The sequence below is a fragment of the Artibeus jamaicensis genome, unplaced genomic scaffold, assembly GCF_021234435.1.
Source record: "Artibeus jamaicensis isolate MK-2021 breed Jamaican fruit bat unplaced genomic scaffold, CSHL_Jam_final contig_760, whole genome shotgun sequence".
NCBI classification, from domain to species: Eukaryota; Metazoa; Chordata; class Mammalia; order Chiroptera; family Phyllostomidae; genus Artibeus; species Artibeus jamaicensis.
In genome coordinates this window covers 4,414,853-4,431,643 of record NW_026521955.1, presented here as the reverse complement: position 1 = coordinate 4,431,643, position 16,791 = coordinate 4,414,853, and positions in this window count along the sequence as shown.

Below are 16,791 nucleotides of genomic sequence, written 5' to 3'. Positions count from 1 at the left end.
TCTTCATATCCCCAAAGATAAAGTGTGAGTTGTTGCTAACTGCTCTCTTTAAGGCAGTGCATCATTTCTGGCAACCAAAGCACTCAGATGGTAGAGAGGAATAACGTTTTACTAAAAGTATTTGAGGACCTAACAAAAAATCGTCTTTTAAACCTATTTAGCACATTGAGGAACTTATCTATTAACCTCTAGAATCCAGAAGAGAACAGGTAAGAATGGTTTCAAAAGATCTTTTTAAAAATTTTAATTGAATTTATTGGGGTTACATTGGTTAATAAAATTATACAGTTTTCAAGTGTACAATTCTATAATACATCACCTGTATATTTCATTGTGTGTACACTCAGTCCAGTCTCCTATTGACGTTTATTACCCCTTGTCCTCTTCTACCTTCCCTCAAGCCTCTTTCCCTCTGGTAATCACCATACTGCTATGTTGGAGGGGTTTTTAGTTTTTGTTTGGGGCTTAATCCCTTCACCTTTTTCACCCAGCTCTCCAACCACCCTCCCCTCTGACAGCTGCCTGTCTGTCCTCTGTATCTATGAGGCTGTTTCTATTTTGTTTGCTAGTTTATTTTGTTAATTAGAATCACATGTGAGTGAAATCATAATGTATTTGTCTTTCTCTGACTGGCTTATTTCACTTAGCATAATACTCTCCAGGTCCATCTATGCTGTCACAAAAGGTAAGATTTCCTTACTTTTTACAGTCAAGTAGCATTCTGTTGTATAAATGTACTACAACATTTTTATCCACTCATCAAAAAATGGGCACTTGGGCTGCTTCCAAAACTTGGCTATTGTAAACAGTGCTGCAGTGAACACAGGGGTGCATATTTTCTTTTGAATTGGTGTATTAGGGTTCTTTGGATATATTGTAAAGATCTTTAAAGAATAACACATGGATATGGCAGAACTATAACACATCTTCTGATTATACTGATTTGGAAAAACAATAGTGGCAAAACCATTTCATACAAAAACGTTTCACCTATTCCACAACAGTTGTATAAAGCACTTCCTAAGTATTTTAAGTTCAATATATACAAAATTATCAAAAAATACAATGTTGTAAATATTAAACTAACATCTTGTAATTAATCAGATATTATATCTGTAAAGCATTTCAGTTATGTTGGTGGCTTCACTATACCATGTTATTTTATTTTCACAACAATGTAAGGAGGTTAAAGCTCAACAAGGTCAAGGCACTCATCCAAGGCCCCAAAGTTACTAATGGCACAGCTGAGACTTGAGCGTAAATCTTTGTATTATAAAATATCACAGCCTGGCTGGTGTAGCCCAGTGGATTGAGTATGAACTGCAAACCAAAGGGTCACCAGTTCAATCCCCAGTCAGAGCACATGCCTGGGTTGCAGGCCAGGTTGCCAGTGGGGGCCACATGAGAGGCAACCACACATTGATGTTTCTCTCCCTCTCTCCCTTCCTTCTCTTCTCTTGAAAAATAAATAAATAAAACCTTTAAAACATATAATAAAATGTCACAGGTTTTGCAGTATATTCAATGTCTCCTGTTGCTTAGAGTTTATCAGTTTGCTGCTTGCAAAGTTATGCCTAGCCTCAGTTGCTAAGTAAGTCAATTTGCTTCATTTACCTGGCTTTTCTTGTGTGTGGTAAAAAAAACACTAGTCTTGGGAATTAAAAAATAAACAGAATCATGGACAACTTACTTTGTCTTTCTGAACTATATAAAAAATCAGATATTTATATATAAGAAAATCAGATTTAATATATAAAAATCCATAAAATATTTAAAAATTATAAAAGTCTGAGATAATAAATATGCTGGAAAAGTGCTACAAATATTAAACCTTACATTAGTTGTATCTGATTCATCTCTACCTCTTCAATACCACATGTTGCTAACAACTGGTACTTAACAAATACTTCTAACTATGCCAGAGTTTCTGCACACAGAGCATCTCAGCTTATGATTCAAAAACTAGATATTTTTGGAGTTCTGGCAAAGGTGGAGATGTAGGTAGAAATACTTCACTTCCTTGTACAACCAAAAGAACAAAAACTAATTTAAAAATAATAAACAACCAGAACCGCCAGAATAGCAAAGTGCATGGAACTCCCACAATCAAGGAGTTAAAAAAATATTTATCCAGACCAATAGGAGGACACAGAGACAGGCAATCAGGAGGGCAGAGAGGACCCACGGCAAGGCAGTGGACCACGTGGGCAAGGAGAGGCTGGCTCACCAGGAAACTAAAGATTCAAAACCTCTAGCAATGAAATACTGTGGTGGTTGTGAAAGCAGGAGAAATTCCCAGTCTCACAGGAGAGTTAGTTGGAAAGTGGAGATAGAGTGAGCAAGTAAGTGGCATTGTGCCCTCTCTGACCCGTCCCCCACAGACAGCACCACAGTGCCACAAAGAAGGTTGCCCCGCCCTGGTGAATACCTAAGGCTCTACCCCCATATGACTTACTAGGTATACCCAGACAAAGAAATATGGCCCAAATGAAAGAACAGATAAAAACTACAGAAAAACAGCTAAGCAACAAAGAGATAAACAACTTATCTGATGCAGAGTTCAAATCACTGGTAATCAGCATGCTCACAGAAATTACTGAGTTCAGCCACAAAATAAAGGAAGAAATGAAGGCTTCCCAAAGTGAAATAAAGCGAAATATGCCAGAAACCAACAGTGAAGGGAAAAAAATCAGGACTCAAATCAATTATTTGGAACAAAAAGAAAAAATAAATATCCAACCAGAACAGAATGAAGAAACAAGAATTCAAAAATTGAGAAGCTTTGAAAACTCTGGGACAACTTTAAGCATTTCAACATGTGAATCATAGGGCTGCCAGAAGGAGAAGAAGAAGAGGAAGAAATTGAAAACTTGTTTGAACAAATAATTAAGGAAAACTTCCCCAATCCGGCAAAAAAAATAGACTTCCAGGAAGTCCAGGAAGCCCAGAGAGTCCCAAAGAAGCTGGACCCAAAGAGGAACACACCAAGACACATCATCAAGTTACCCAAGATTAAATATGAAGTGCGAATCCTAGAAGGAGCAAGAGATAAGGAGCCAGTTACCTACAAAGGACTTCCCATCAGACTGTCAGCAGATTTCTCAAAAGAGACCTTACAGGCAAGAAGGGGCTGGAAAGAAGTATTCCGAATCATGAAAAACAAGGACCCACATCCAAGACTACTCTACAAAGCAAAGCTATCATTTAGAATGGAAAGGCAGATAAAGTGCTTCCTAGATAAGGTCAAGTTAAAGGAGTTCATCATCACCAGGCCCTTTTATATAAAGTGTTAAAGGGATTTATCTAAGAAATAGAAGATCAGAAACTATGAACAATAAAATGACAACAAACTCATAACTACCAACAACTGAACCTAAAAAACAAAAACTAAAAATAAGCAAACAACTAGAACAGGAACAGAATCATAGAAATGAAGATCACATGGAGGATTATTTATGGGGAGGGGGAAAATGTGGGGGGAATGTATAGGGAATAAGAAGCATAATTGGTGGGCATAAAATAGACAGGGGTAAGTTAAAGATATTATAGGAAATAGACAAGCCAAATAACTTATATGTATAACCCATGGACATGAACTAAGAGGGGATGGGGAATGCTGGAGGGTATGGGGGTACAGGGCAGAGGGGAGAGAAAGGGAAGAAATCGGACAATTGTAATAGCATAATCAATAAAAATATATTTTAAAAGAAGAAAAATACTAGATATTTTTAATAATGGTTGAACTTAGTTACCATTTAGCTGTCTGAGTGACCAATGTGAATATACTGACTACAGTCAACAACATAGGTTCTAGTAACAGAGAAGCTTCTTATTTATTTCAAATGTACTGAGAGATTAAAGAAAAAAATGGGCCATTCAGAAACTTTAAAAAATGTCTCTATAGAGGCAATTTTTAAAGCCCAGGAAGTAGAAAGTCAAAATGTGAATTCAAGATATAAAAGCATAGAACAAAACATGAACTTGAAAAGGTCTAGAAAGCCGAGGAACAAAAAAAAATGCAAAGTCCACAGCAGAAGTCAACATTTAAGGGTTCACTTTGTGTCAGGCATCCTGCTGACCCCTTTTTAATCATGATCTTATTAAAGATCATGTAATCTCTGTAGAATAAGTAGTATTATTAAAATTCCCATGTTACAGCTGATGCATCCAGAAGTAAAATGATTTGTTTTGAGGCACACAGCTGGAGGGGGCAAAGATGACCCTCAGCCCATTTCTGTGCAACACATGCCAGAGAAAGTGCTTCCCTCCCCACTGCTGCCCCCTTCCTCTCTCTCCAGCCCTCCAGGCCCTTCTCTGACCCTGGGTTCCTGTGGAATTCTGGCTTTGCAGTTTCCCCCTTCTATCTTCTGTAACTGTTGTATTATTTTATCTTAGTATTATCTACATTATATAATACATAGACACCTAGGATTATATCCTGGATATATGTTGAATATATTATACACACACACACATACATACACACCTAGTATACTAGTATATATGTAGTATTATCAACATTTTTCTTACCTCTTTGTCTTACTCACTTTAAAAATAAACAAAATAATAAAGAAATAAAAATGTATTTACTGTTGCCCCAGTCTGCATAAACATCTCATTCCATTATGATTTGAGGGAAGAGGAGATAATGACTCATCATTCTTTCATGAGCTGCATAGTTAAGTCCCATTTATCCATGTGCATTGTAAGGCAGATACAGGGAGAGTGCACTGACACATCAGCTACCCACATCATTACTCAGGCTGTCAAATACGCCACCCTCTTTCTCACCTCAAAACCCTTGACTCTGCTGGAAGCCACTCTCTTCCACTTCTAGACCTTAGTTTAAATATCACAGCCTCAGAAAGGCCTTCTCTGACTTTGCCATTTAAACGAATTTCTCAATCATTTTCTCTCTCAGGACAATATTTGTTCTCATGGTAACTTTTCACAATTTGTAATTGCTTTAAATATTCAACTCTTTATTTATTGTTGTCCTATAAGAGATCCCGAGGTACTAAAATGTTCCATTCATAAAGTCCGACCACCACTTCTACCTAGTTCAAAATAGTTCCACTCCTCCATAGTAAAGTCCCTTACCCATAAAATAGTTCCCTCCTATTCCTCCTCCTTCTCAGGCCATGGCAACTACCAACCTGCATTCTGTCTCTAAAAATGTGTCTATTCTGTATTTTATATAAATGGAGTCATACAATGTGGGACTTTTTGTATCTAGCCTCTTCCATTTAGCACAATGATTTCAAGGTTCATCCACATTGTACTATGTTATGGTTAAATATTATTGCACTGGACATATGTACCACAATTTGTTTATCCATTTATCTACTGATGGACATTTCTGCTGATTCCATATTTTGGCTATTGTGAATAATTATGGTTATATTTTTAAAAGAAGTCTGTTAGAGACACATATTAAAGTATTTCCAGGTTAAAATGATAGAATAGGATGTCTACATTTTGCCTTAAAACACCTCAGCAAAAAAAAAAAAATCAAACGTAAATATAGATGAAACCAGGTTGTAAAAAAAATCTTTATTGTTAAAGCTGAGAGATGGATACAGAGAGGTTCATGATACTATCCTCCCTACTTTTATATAACTGAAAAACTTTACAGTTAAGAGCTGCTCTTTATAAGCTTGGAAACAAAATATCTGAATTAGACTGTTCTGTTTTTATAAGACTAATAATATATTCTGCCAGTATTCCTTCTCATCCTTACCCCCTCAAAACGTCATATATGAAGACATGAGTGCCATGGCTAGCTTGGAAAAGAGAATACTGTAGAAAGTTAATAAATACTGACTAGAGCCTAGTGCAAATAATATAAATAAGATTTCCTCTTCACCCAGAAAACTTCTCCACAAAGAGAGAAGAGAAAAAAACAATTTTATCACTGAATGAGCATTAACTTAGAATGAGATGCGCACCACAGGCAATCTGCTAAAAGATTGCAAAGATCCATAAAAATCTCACCCTTCATGTACCCAAACAGCTACAGCCCATTACAGACAAGAGAAACAGTTGTCAAGAGAAACAGTAACTAGTCTTTAAGAGCATTTGACAGCACCATTTGTTACACATAGTTCACCCCAAATTCATTTGGTAGTTAGGGAGCATTAGCTAATTGGTTCTATCCAAAGGAAAAATAAAGTTGGCATATTTTTATTACAACAGAGAGTTTTGCAACTTGGCATGAGGGAGCCATCGAAGTTGGGGTCCTCCCTGGTCTGAGACCGGGAGAGAAGGGTAATATCTGCCTTGATTACGGTTCATGATGTAGTTCACAGGCCCAGGCCATAGGCATAGTTAGCTTCAAAAAATTGCATACATTTCTCTTTTTTTGCTGTTTGTAGGTTTTTAATATTTTTACTGTTTATTGAATTTATTGTGATATTGGTAAATAAAATTATACAGATTTCATGTGCATAATCCTATAATATCTGATCTGTATATTTTATTGTATGTTCACTATACCAAGTCAAGTCTCTTACTATCACCATTTACTCTTCAACCTCCCCTACATCCCTCTGGTAATCAACATACTATTGTTGTTAGGTTAGGTTTGGGGTGTTTTGGGGGGAGGGATCCCTTCATGTTTTTCACCCAACCTAGCTACCCCCTCCCTTCTGACAGCTTTTGGTCTGTCCTTGTATGTATGAGTATGTTTCTATTTCATTTGTTAATGTATTTTGTTCATTAGATTCCATATATAGGTGAAATCATATGGTACTTGTCTTTCTCTGACTGGTTTATTTCACTTAACCAATGCACTCCAGGTCTAACCATGCTGTCACAAAGGGTAAAATTTTCTTCTTCTCTTTCATAGCCAAGTAGTATTGCATCATGTAAATGTACCACAGCTTTTTTTATCCACTTACTTACTAATGGACAGTTCCAAGTCTTGGCTATTGTAAATAATGATGCAATAAAACATTAGGTGCATATATACTTTCTTATTAGTGTTTCAGGTTTCATTGGATATATTCCCAGAAATGAAATCTCTGGGTCATAAGGTAGTTTCATTTTTAATTTTTAAAAATTAAACCACTGGAAAGTAGCTGCACCAGTCTGCATTCCCACCAACAGTGTAAAAGGTTCCCCTTTCTCCGCATCCTCATCAGCACTTATTTAATTTATTGATGATGGCCATTCTAACAGATGTGAGGTGATATCTCATTGTGATTTTAATTTGCATTTCTCTGATGATTAGTCATGTTGAGCATCTTTTTATGCCTAATGGCCATCTGTATATCTTTTTTATATTTATTTTTATTATTGTTCAAGTACAATTTCCCCCCACCCACTTTCACCTCCCTCCATTGATCCTACCTGCCTTTGCCTTTGTCCATGTGTCCTTTATACATGTTCCTTGATGGGCCTTTACCTATTTTCCCCAATTATCCCTCTCCACCCTCCCCTCTGGTTACTGTCAGTCCGCTCTTTTTTCATTATCTCTGGTTATATTTTGCTTGCTTGTTTGTTTTGTTGATTAAGTCCCTGCTAAAGGTGAGATCACATGGTATTTGTCTTTCATCCCCTGGCTTATTTTGCTTAGCATAATACTTTCCAATTCCATCCATGCTGTCCCAAGGATAGGAGCTCCTTCTTTCTTTCTGCAGCATAGAATTCCACTGTGTAAATGTATCATAGATTTTTGATCCGTTCATGTACTGATGGTCACCTAGGTTGCTTCCAACTCTTGGCTATTGCAAATTGTGCTGCCATGAACATTGGGGTGCAGAGGTTCTTTTGGATTGGTGTTTCAGGGTTCTTAGGATATAATTCTAGCAGTGGAATTGCCAGGTCAAAAGGCAGATCAATTTTTAGTTTTCTTAGAAAATTCCATAGTGTTTTCCATAGTGGTTGCAGGTCTGCAATCCCACCAACGGTGCACTACGGTTCCTTTTTCTCCACAGCCTCTCCAACACTTATTCTTTGTTGCTTTGTTTATGATGGCCATTCTGACTGGTATGAAGTAGTATCTCATTGTGGTTTTAATTTGCATCTCTCTAATAGCTAGCAATACTGAGCATCTTTTCATGTGTCTCTGGATCCTCTGTATGTCCTCCTTGGAGAAGTGTCTGTTCAAGTTCTTTGCCCATTTTTTAATTGGGTTACTTGTCTTCTTAGAGTGGAGTCATGTAAGTTCTTTATATATTTTGGAGAGTAGACACTTGTCTGAGGTATCATTGGCAAATGTCAAATGTGTTTTCCCGTACGTTATGTTCTCTTTTTATTTTAATACTGTTTTCTTTAGCCATGCAGAAGCTTTTCATTTTGATGAGATCCCAGTTGTTTATTCTTTCATTTATGTCCCTTGCTCTAGGGGACATATCAGTAAAAGTGTTGCTGCATGAAATATCTGAGATTTTCCTCCCTATGTTCTCTTCTAGGACTTTAATGGTGTCACACTTTATATTTAAATTTTTTATCCACCTTGATTTTTGTGTATAGTGTAAGTTGGTGCTTGAGTTTCATTTTTTTGCATGTAGCTGTCCAGCTCTCCCAACACCATTTGTTGAAGAGGCTATTTTTAATCCATTTATGTTGCTGCCCCCCGTTGTTGAATATTAATTAACTGTAGAGACTTGGGTTTATTCGTAGGCTCTCAATTCTTTCTATTGGTCTAAGCGCTGGTTTTTATGCCAGTACCAGGCTGTTTTGATTACTATGGACTTCTCATATAGTTTGATATCAGGTAGAGTGATTCTTCCAACTTCATTCTTTTTTCTCACAATGACTGTAGCTATGCATGGTCTTTTTTGTTCCTCATAAATTTTTGGAATATTTTTTATACTTCTGTGAAATACACTATTGATATCTTGATAGCAATTGCATTGAATCTATAGATTATTTTGGGTGGTATGAACATTTTAATTATGTTAATTCTTTCTATCCATGAATAGGTATATGCTTCTATTTCTTTGTATCTCCTTCAATTTCTTTTATTAGTGTCTTATAATTTTTCAAAAACAGCTCTTTTTTCTCCTTGATTAAATGTATTCCTAGGTATTTTTTAATGCAATTGTAAATGTTTTTTTCTTAGCTTCCCTTTTTGATAGTCCATTATCGGTGTATGAAAATGCAACTGATTATTGGATATTTGCTTTGTATCCTGCTACTCTATTAAATTTATCACTACTAGTAGGTTTTTTGGTAGAATTTTTAGGGTTCTCTATATACAGTACTATGTCATCTACAAATGATGACAGTTTTACTTTTTTATTTCCAATTTGGATGCCTTTTATTTCTTCCTGATTGCTATGGCTAGGATTTCCAGTACTATGTCAATAAGAGTGGTGAAAGCAGACACCCCCTCTTGTTCCTCATCTGAACAGAAATGCTTATAATCTTTGTCCATTGTGTATGATGTTGGCTGTGGGTTTGTCATGTATGGCCTTTATTACATTGAGGTATATTCTTTCTACTTCCACTTTGCTGAGTTTTTATCATAAATAGGTGCTGGATTTTATCAAATATACTTTTCTGCATCTACTTATGTGATCGTGTAATTTTTATCCTTCAGTTTGTTTATGTGGTGTACCATGTTTACTTATTTGCAGATATTGTATCAACCTTCCATTCCTGGTATAAATCCCATGAGATAATGATATATGATCTTTTTAATCTATTGCTGGATCTAGCTTGCTAATATTTTGTTGAGGATTTTAGCATCTAAGTTCATCAGGGATATTTGCCTATAATTTTCTTCTTTGTCGTGTCTTTATCTGGTCTTACAATTAGGATATTGCTGGCCTCATATAATGAGGTTGGGAGTATTCCATCATCTTGCATTTTTTAAAAATAGTTTGAGAAGGATAGGTGTTAGTTCTTTGAATGTTTAGTAAAATTCACCTGTAAAGAGATCTGGTCTGGGACTTTTGTTTGTTTGGTTATGTTTCAATTTTATTAGTTGTAATCTGTCTACTCAGATTCTCTGATTTTTTTATGCAGTTTTGAAAGACGGTATGTTTCTATAAATTTATCAGTTTCATCCAGATTGTCCAATTTGTTAGAATATGGTGGTTAATATTTCCTATAATCCTTTGTATTTCTTTTTTAAAATTTGAATGTCAAATAATTGATCATTTTAATTTTTATTGTTGTTCTACCTGCTTGTTTTCAATTGTTTATTGAAAAGCTCTACCTGCGTTTTCATTTGGGTCATGTTTCTCTTTTCCTAATTTGGCTGCCTTTTTGTGTTTGTTTCTGTGTATTAGGTAGACCCACTATGTCTTTCAGCCTTGGTATAGTGACCTTATATAGTAGGTGTCCAGTGGGACCTAGTGATGTAGTCTCCTTGATCACCTGAATTGTGTGCTCTAGGAATGTTTCTTGTGTCATGTGGGCCCTCCTGTTGTAATTGAGTCTTGATTGCTATTGGCCTATTCATGCATGGGGCAGGGGGTGGTCAACCCTTAGGCTGGCTGACTGTGAGGATCAACCTCAACCACATTGTATGAGCTGCTGTACAGATGCTAACCACACTAAGCGAAATTTACCTCACCCTATTCTGGTGCCAGTTGGGATCTCCCTTTTTTGGATGACACTCGTGAAGCTAATTAGGTTCTGCTTTGGTGTTGCCTTAATCTAGCCACTGGGTGTGTTGGGTCTGGTGTCTCTTGGGAGTGACTCTGGTATAGACCAATGTCTGATGCTGCCTGTGACTGGTTCTGAGTAACCTGTTTGGAACTACAAAGCAATCTACAGTTTTTAGCTGTCTTTCTTGTGTCTGGGTGTACACAGGAAGGACAAAGCTGTGCATCAATGCTAGCTTTTACCAGCACTGAGTCCAGAAACAGGTCAGCAAATGTCCTGACACCCTAAGATCTGCCTCCACCTGCCTCCACCTGCCAACTGCCTGTATAAATCACTACTATAATGTTTTGTTTCAAAAATAAGTGTGATATCAGCGTATATAAAAAACATTTGCATTCAAGAGTTAAGAACTAAATTGCTGTTTACATGACATACAGATGACAAAATCCACTGAAGCAAACCTTCTCAAACTTTAATGTGTATTTTGATTTATAAAAATGGAGATAAATCAAAATGCACATGGGAGATCTTATTAAAACAGTGATTATGATTCATTAGGTATGGAGTGGGGCCTGAGACTCCATATATCTAACAAGTTTTTAGACGAAGCCTGTGCTTCTGATCTGCTACGATGCATTGAGTGTCAAGGCTCTATTTCAATTATTCTCAAAGTTTAATCCCCAAAGTAGCAGCATCAGCATCACCAGGGAACTTGTTAGAAATGCAGATTCAAAGGCATACTCCAGACTACTGACTCTGAAGCAATTCTGAATTGTAAAAAGCCCTTCTAGTCCTTCTGATGTATGAATAACTCTTGCTGTAAATTGATGCATCTCAAATTTACATTGGAATCACCTGGAAAGTTCAAATAACTACCTCTGTATCAACTTCTCCCCACCCCCAAGTTTCTGATTTAATTGGTTTGGGGCAAGACCTAGGTATCTGTAAATCTCCCCAGGTGATTCTAATATGCAACCAAGTTTGAGAGCCACTGAACTAGAATAAGCAAGAATTTGTTTCGCCATTGCTGAATTCCGAGTACTAGGAACAATTTCTGGCACTAGTTGACATCCCATAAATATTTATTGAATGAATAAAAGGATAAGCAGAGAAACAAACTCCAAAGTTACTATAAAACATTTTGCTTGATGACATACAGAGGAAATGTCTTATTTGTCATCCTACACTCTAATGGAAAATCTGTTTTCACTTCAGAATACAATGTAGACAGGAGCTTTCCCACCAAAACCTAAGTGAAATATACCTCATCATCATAGCAATGTCCTGGGCCAAAAATTAAACTGAAAGTTTACAGATTTAAAAAATGTCAGAATGAAAATTAAACATGGCTATTAAAAATAAAATACAAATAAATAAAGCATGATGTTTGTTAGTTGTAGAGAGTATTGAAGGAAGACATAATACTATTGAAACAAATAAAGATTTAGGACCTGAAACTTTGAATAATGGCTTTCGCAGAGGAAGAGAGAGGATTATAAACCAAAGAAAAGCTAAAAATATCTTTTGGCCACCCCAGTTAAAAGGTTCTAAGTGGAAAAAAATTGATGTGAAAACCCCACAGCACAGTATTTGTACATAAAGCATTTATTAAATTAATGTATAGCAAAATATGTAATTTTATAGGGAAGATTTAACCACAATCAAGAAACAGATCATTACTCCAACATTAACTTTTCACTGCATTGTATGAAAGAAATATAAGTCCATTTTTTGAGATATAACAAAAATAAAGAAGGCAAGACTATGAAATGATCATTTGTTGATGTCAAACATCTCTGCACTAACTCATCACTTCATGTAGGCTCTGGTCAAACTGTTACTGGACAGGGACTGGGCCCAGAGCGGGTCTGCCTCTAGCCACCCGATAGTGTGTGGGTTCTTGACTTTGTGCAAGAAAGATTTCACAACATGGGTACAGATGATTTTGAGAGTATGTTTAGCAAAGCTAGGGATAGTAAAACAAAGGAAGAGCTTATGGTAGTAGAAGGAACAGGAGAGAGAAATTCAGAGAAAAAAATGGTCCTTGGAGACAGGTTCACAGGGTAAGCCCAGGGCAAACTGCCTCTGCCCACTGTTCCCCTGTTGCAAGTCTGATGGGGGCCCTCAGAGTTTAGGAGAAAGAGGGGTGACATACACGCCTACATAAGAAAGGTATGGGTGTGCTTTAGAGAGAGCAAGTGCTGGGTCCTTATCTAGAGGCTTTTTTTTTTAGCCTTTGGGAATCCTAAGGGAGGTCTCAGGGGAAGGTCTGAAAAGAATATTCATTAGCTTTCCAGGTGTGTCCTTCAATGTGTTGATTCATCAAAATGTACATATAGAGGAGTCAGGGTTATTTTCCAGGTAGTTTCACTTTTAAAGAGCATATTAGAAGAGGTACTGGGATCAAGGCTGGTCTGCCCAGGGATGATCTGGAATGTGTAAACCATTTTCTTCTGTGTCCTTGTTTAGGGAGGATAAAACCCTCTGATTATTAGCTGCCTGTAAATTGCTCAAATTGTTTGGCCTTATTAATTATTTTCTCTCAGTTTCCCTTATTCCACTCATTCCCTTGCTTCTTGCTATCCTGCCTTACAACCCCTGCAGAATGTAGATACTAATTAAAAGAGCTCCTCTCCCAATTCACGGTTTCTTAAGGAGTGTCTAACTTAATATTCAGGCCAACAAAGAGTTAATATTCAGGCCAACAATGGGTTAACTTTTAGAAGGCTTACTCTACATTCCCATAATACATATAGAAATATAGGATGTCCAAATATAGGGAATCAGCTGCTAAAGCCCAGAAATTAAGCACGGGAAGTTAATCCCAGAAAAATCAGTGCCTTGGGAAGAGAAATGAGAATTGGATTCATTTTCTTGAAATAGAGTTTAAAATGGAACACTGTGCTTAAAGAAAAAGCCACACCATTAAGAGTTTTGTATCTCCCACGAAGAGAAAGGGGCCTAGTCCCAGCTAACTTGTGATTCAAGAAATTCTGCACATTGTACCACATAAATTATACAATCTTATAGTTTCTTTGAATCTTTGATCTCTTTTATTAAAGTGACACATGGGAGAGAATGATCCCTCTTCTGAGGTTCTGTAAAAGCTGCATCCAATCACATTGAAGACAGTCTTAACTATAGCTGCCAAAAGAACGTAAAGTCTTCCTAGCTATCAAAAACCCCTCGGTTAAGGCTGACCAAATAAGAACCTGGAAAACATGAAACATTCATTTCTATGGAATTCTAACTGACATGAGCAAGAAAATTTGATTTTCTATTTTCACTCCTTTATACTTTAACTTTCTTGGACTTTATTTACAATTGTTCTGGTAGATTATAGAATAACTCCCTTCTCCATTTTTCTTTAAGAAAGTCAGAGCAAGCCTTAGACAATGCTAGCACTTAGCCATTAACTAAAACATTTGATCGGAAGTATTTTAGCCTGCATTATAAAATCAAAAATGTTTTCAGAAGTTATTGAAAGAATTATAGTCATTCATCCCACTTTTTAAAACACAAAATATAGAAAGAAAAGGAGAACTTTAAACACTAAAGGCTTTACTATTAAACCTGAGCTCTGTGTTTATGAGGTCCTCAGCTCCCTTTAGTAATAGACTTGCTAGCTATATCATAACCACTAGTAGTCCCACTATGTACCAAATAGGCAGCAAGAAGTGAAGTGCTTGCTAGTGAAAAGAGAAAAACTGATAAAATAGTTTGGCTGGTGAATGCAGCTCAATTTCTCAAACTTCAAAATGTTTCACACTAAATAAGAATAAATTTTCCATTAATTGTCAAATAGTTCTGATTGCATTTCAAATTAAATATTATTTTTATAAAATTACTCCCAGTATCTTTCTTCAATTAAAATAGGTAACACTCACTAAAAATAGCATTTGATTTAACTTTTTAAGAAATGCATGTGAACACAACCAAAAATGTGCATGCATATAGGTGTTTGCGTATGTGTGTTTGTGTTCATTCAGAAGATTAACTAGACACACCAGCATTTTCACAAATAGAGGAAAAATGTGTCATGACCATAACAATTCTTTGTTTAAAAAATGTACTTCCTAATCCTTTCTGAAAGAAAATACATGGGCTTATAATTAATTGTGATCATTCACATTTAACTTTCATTTAAAGTTTTCAGTGTGACTGTAATAAAAATTGAATTTTATCTTCTGCAGTATAACCAACAATTTATTTAGACCTAGGTCTTCTAAATTTACTTAAATTGATAAGATAGATACCATATTATCATTACTAGGAAATGCCAATGTTATGCTATACTGTCTTGTAAAAAGTAAAAGTAATTTTGTCTTTGTTTTTCATTTTGAAATGACAATATAAAGAACAAAGAAATCATCTAACACATTTTTCACTGAGAAGTTTTGTAAAAGCTTAGAACTGTCAAAAACTATTACCACAAATGGAGCCTGGCATTTCAAAGAAAGAAAAAGATTTAATTTGATTTCCAAAGATGAGTTGAAATAGAAACCATGGATATGCAACCTCGTAATGCTACTGAAACAGAGAAAAGTCTGTTCATAGTAATTATTTTCATTTTTAATGTACTGCATTTGAAGAGAAAACATTATCTGTACACCTAGCAGATGAGAGAAAAGGGGAATCAGTGTACGAGTTTGAAAGACACTAGAGAAATTCTCATGAGCTATTTCAAGAACTGGAAGATAGGCTTTCTTTGATGTCCCTGAAAATGTAATTCTAAAGTAGGTTTACTTTAAATTTTAAAAAATCCTAGGTTCCTAACAGAGATAGATGCTTACATAAAATCATCCAAAATATTCTTCCTTTCCCCTTTTTATGTCTTGGTGATGCTCATGGCTATTTTCTCCTTCAGAGCAACTGATTCCCCTGGGGTTCTACAGTCACAGTCAAATGTCAGGGTCATTGTCTGCGCGGCTGCTGCTCTAACCTGGAGGCCCTCACATTCAGTGCGGCTTTTCCCTGTCCATCTGTTCTGCCAGTCCACATTGGAAGAAGTCTGACTAAAGAGAAGGGGATCAGAAGAATTCTTTTATCCAAAAGAAGCATAAGGATGACAATAGAAATTGAGGATTTACAAGGGAGCAAAAGGATAATGCAATCTGTGACTCTAACATCACCAGAGATTGAAGGTATTGAGGATTTTCTAAATCTGAGGTATCAGTTTCTTAATTCCCAAAATACCAACTTTTGAAATTCAATTAAAAGAGCACCCTATGCCCTCAACAAAGGAAGGCAATTTGAGTTGGAAAACTGTAGTCATTTTTAACTGTATTTTAAAATAAGAATTGCCTTTAGATGCCAAATATTCAAGTTGACATCTTTAATTTTTTTCCTCTTCTGCTCATTGGGAAGAATGATAATATAGCAAGTAAAGATCTGCAGATAGGAGAATAAACACCCTGATATTTTGTTGCATAAGGGACCATGAGCAAATCACTTCTTTTAAGAGGGAAAGGACATGATTATACCAACGTCATACTCTATGCCATATTATATCAAATCCTAAAATTAGAAAGTCTAGAGATATCTATACTTCCTAGTTATTACCAGGTTTAAAATGGTTAAACAGTAAAACACAGGAAATATAAAAGCATCCACAAAGGTGATACAGCTATCAGAGCCAGAAACACACATTCGCAGCAGAGGCAGGCAGAAGCACATGATGTTCTACTGGAGGGAAATAAAACTTCCATCAAAAGACAATGTAGACTCTCCTGGTAAACTGAAATGAAATATGTCCCAAAGCATAATGTCACAGAAAATAATGTCACAGTAAGATGGTTAACATGGCATTCAAGATAAATGAGGTACACCCCACCAGACTATTGTGATCCATATTCCATGTTCACAGTGTGAAAGATGAGGTAGGGAGCAGGCTTTAATAATAGTCACCACTTAGAGAATGCCTACCACATTCCAGACAGCATCCTGGGAACTTAATATACAATTTTCTGACCCCCTAAACTACTCTGCAACATAATTAGCTCATTTTATAAAGACACTAAAGTCTGAAGTACTTAAAGAATTTCTTACCAAGTGTGGCTACCATCATCCAGGCTGGGTGGTTCTCATGGACTCCAACACCTGGGGTTATCCGAGGATATCATACTACTTTTTAGAGACTAGCACTATTGCCATATTTTGCCTACACAGTCATGCCATATGTTACATTTCTATATTTTAAAATTTATTGAGTATATTTCTGCTCTTGAAAAT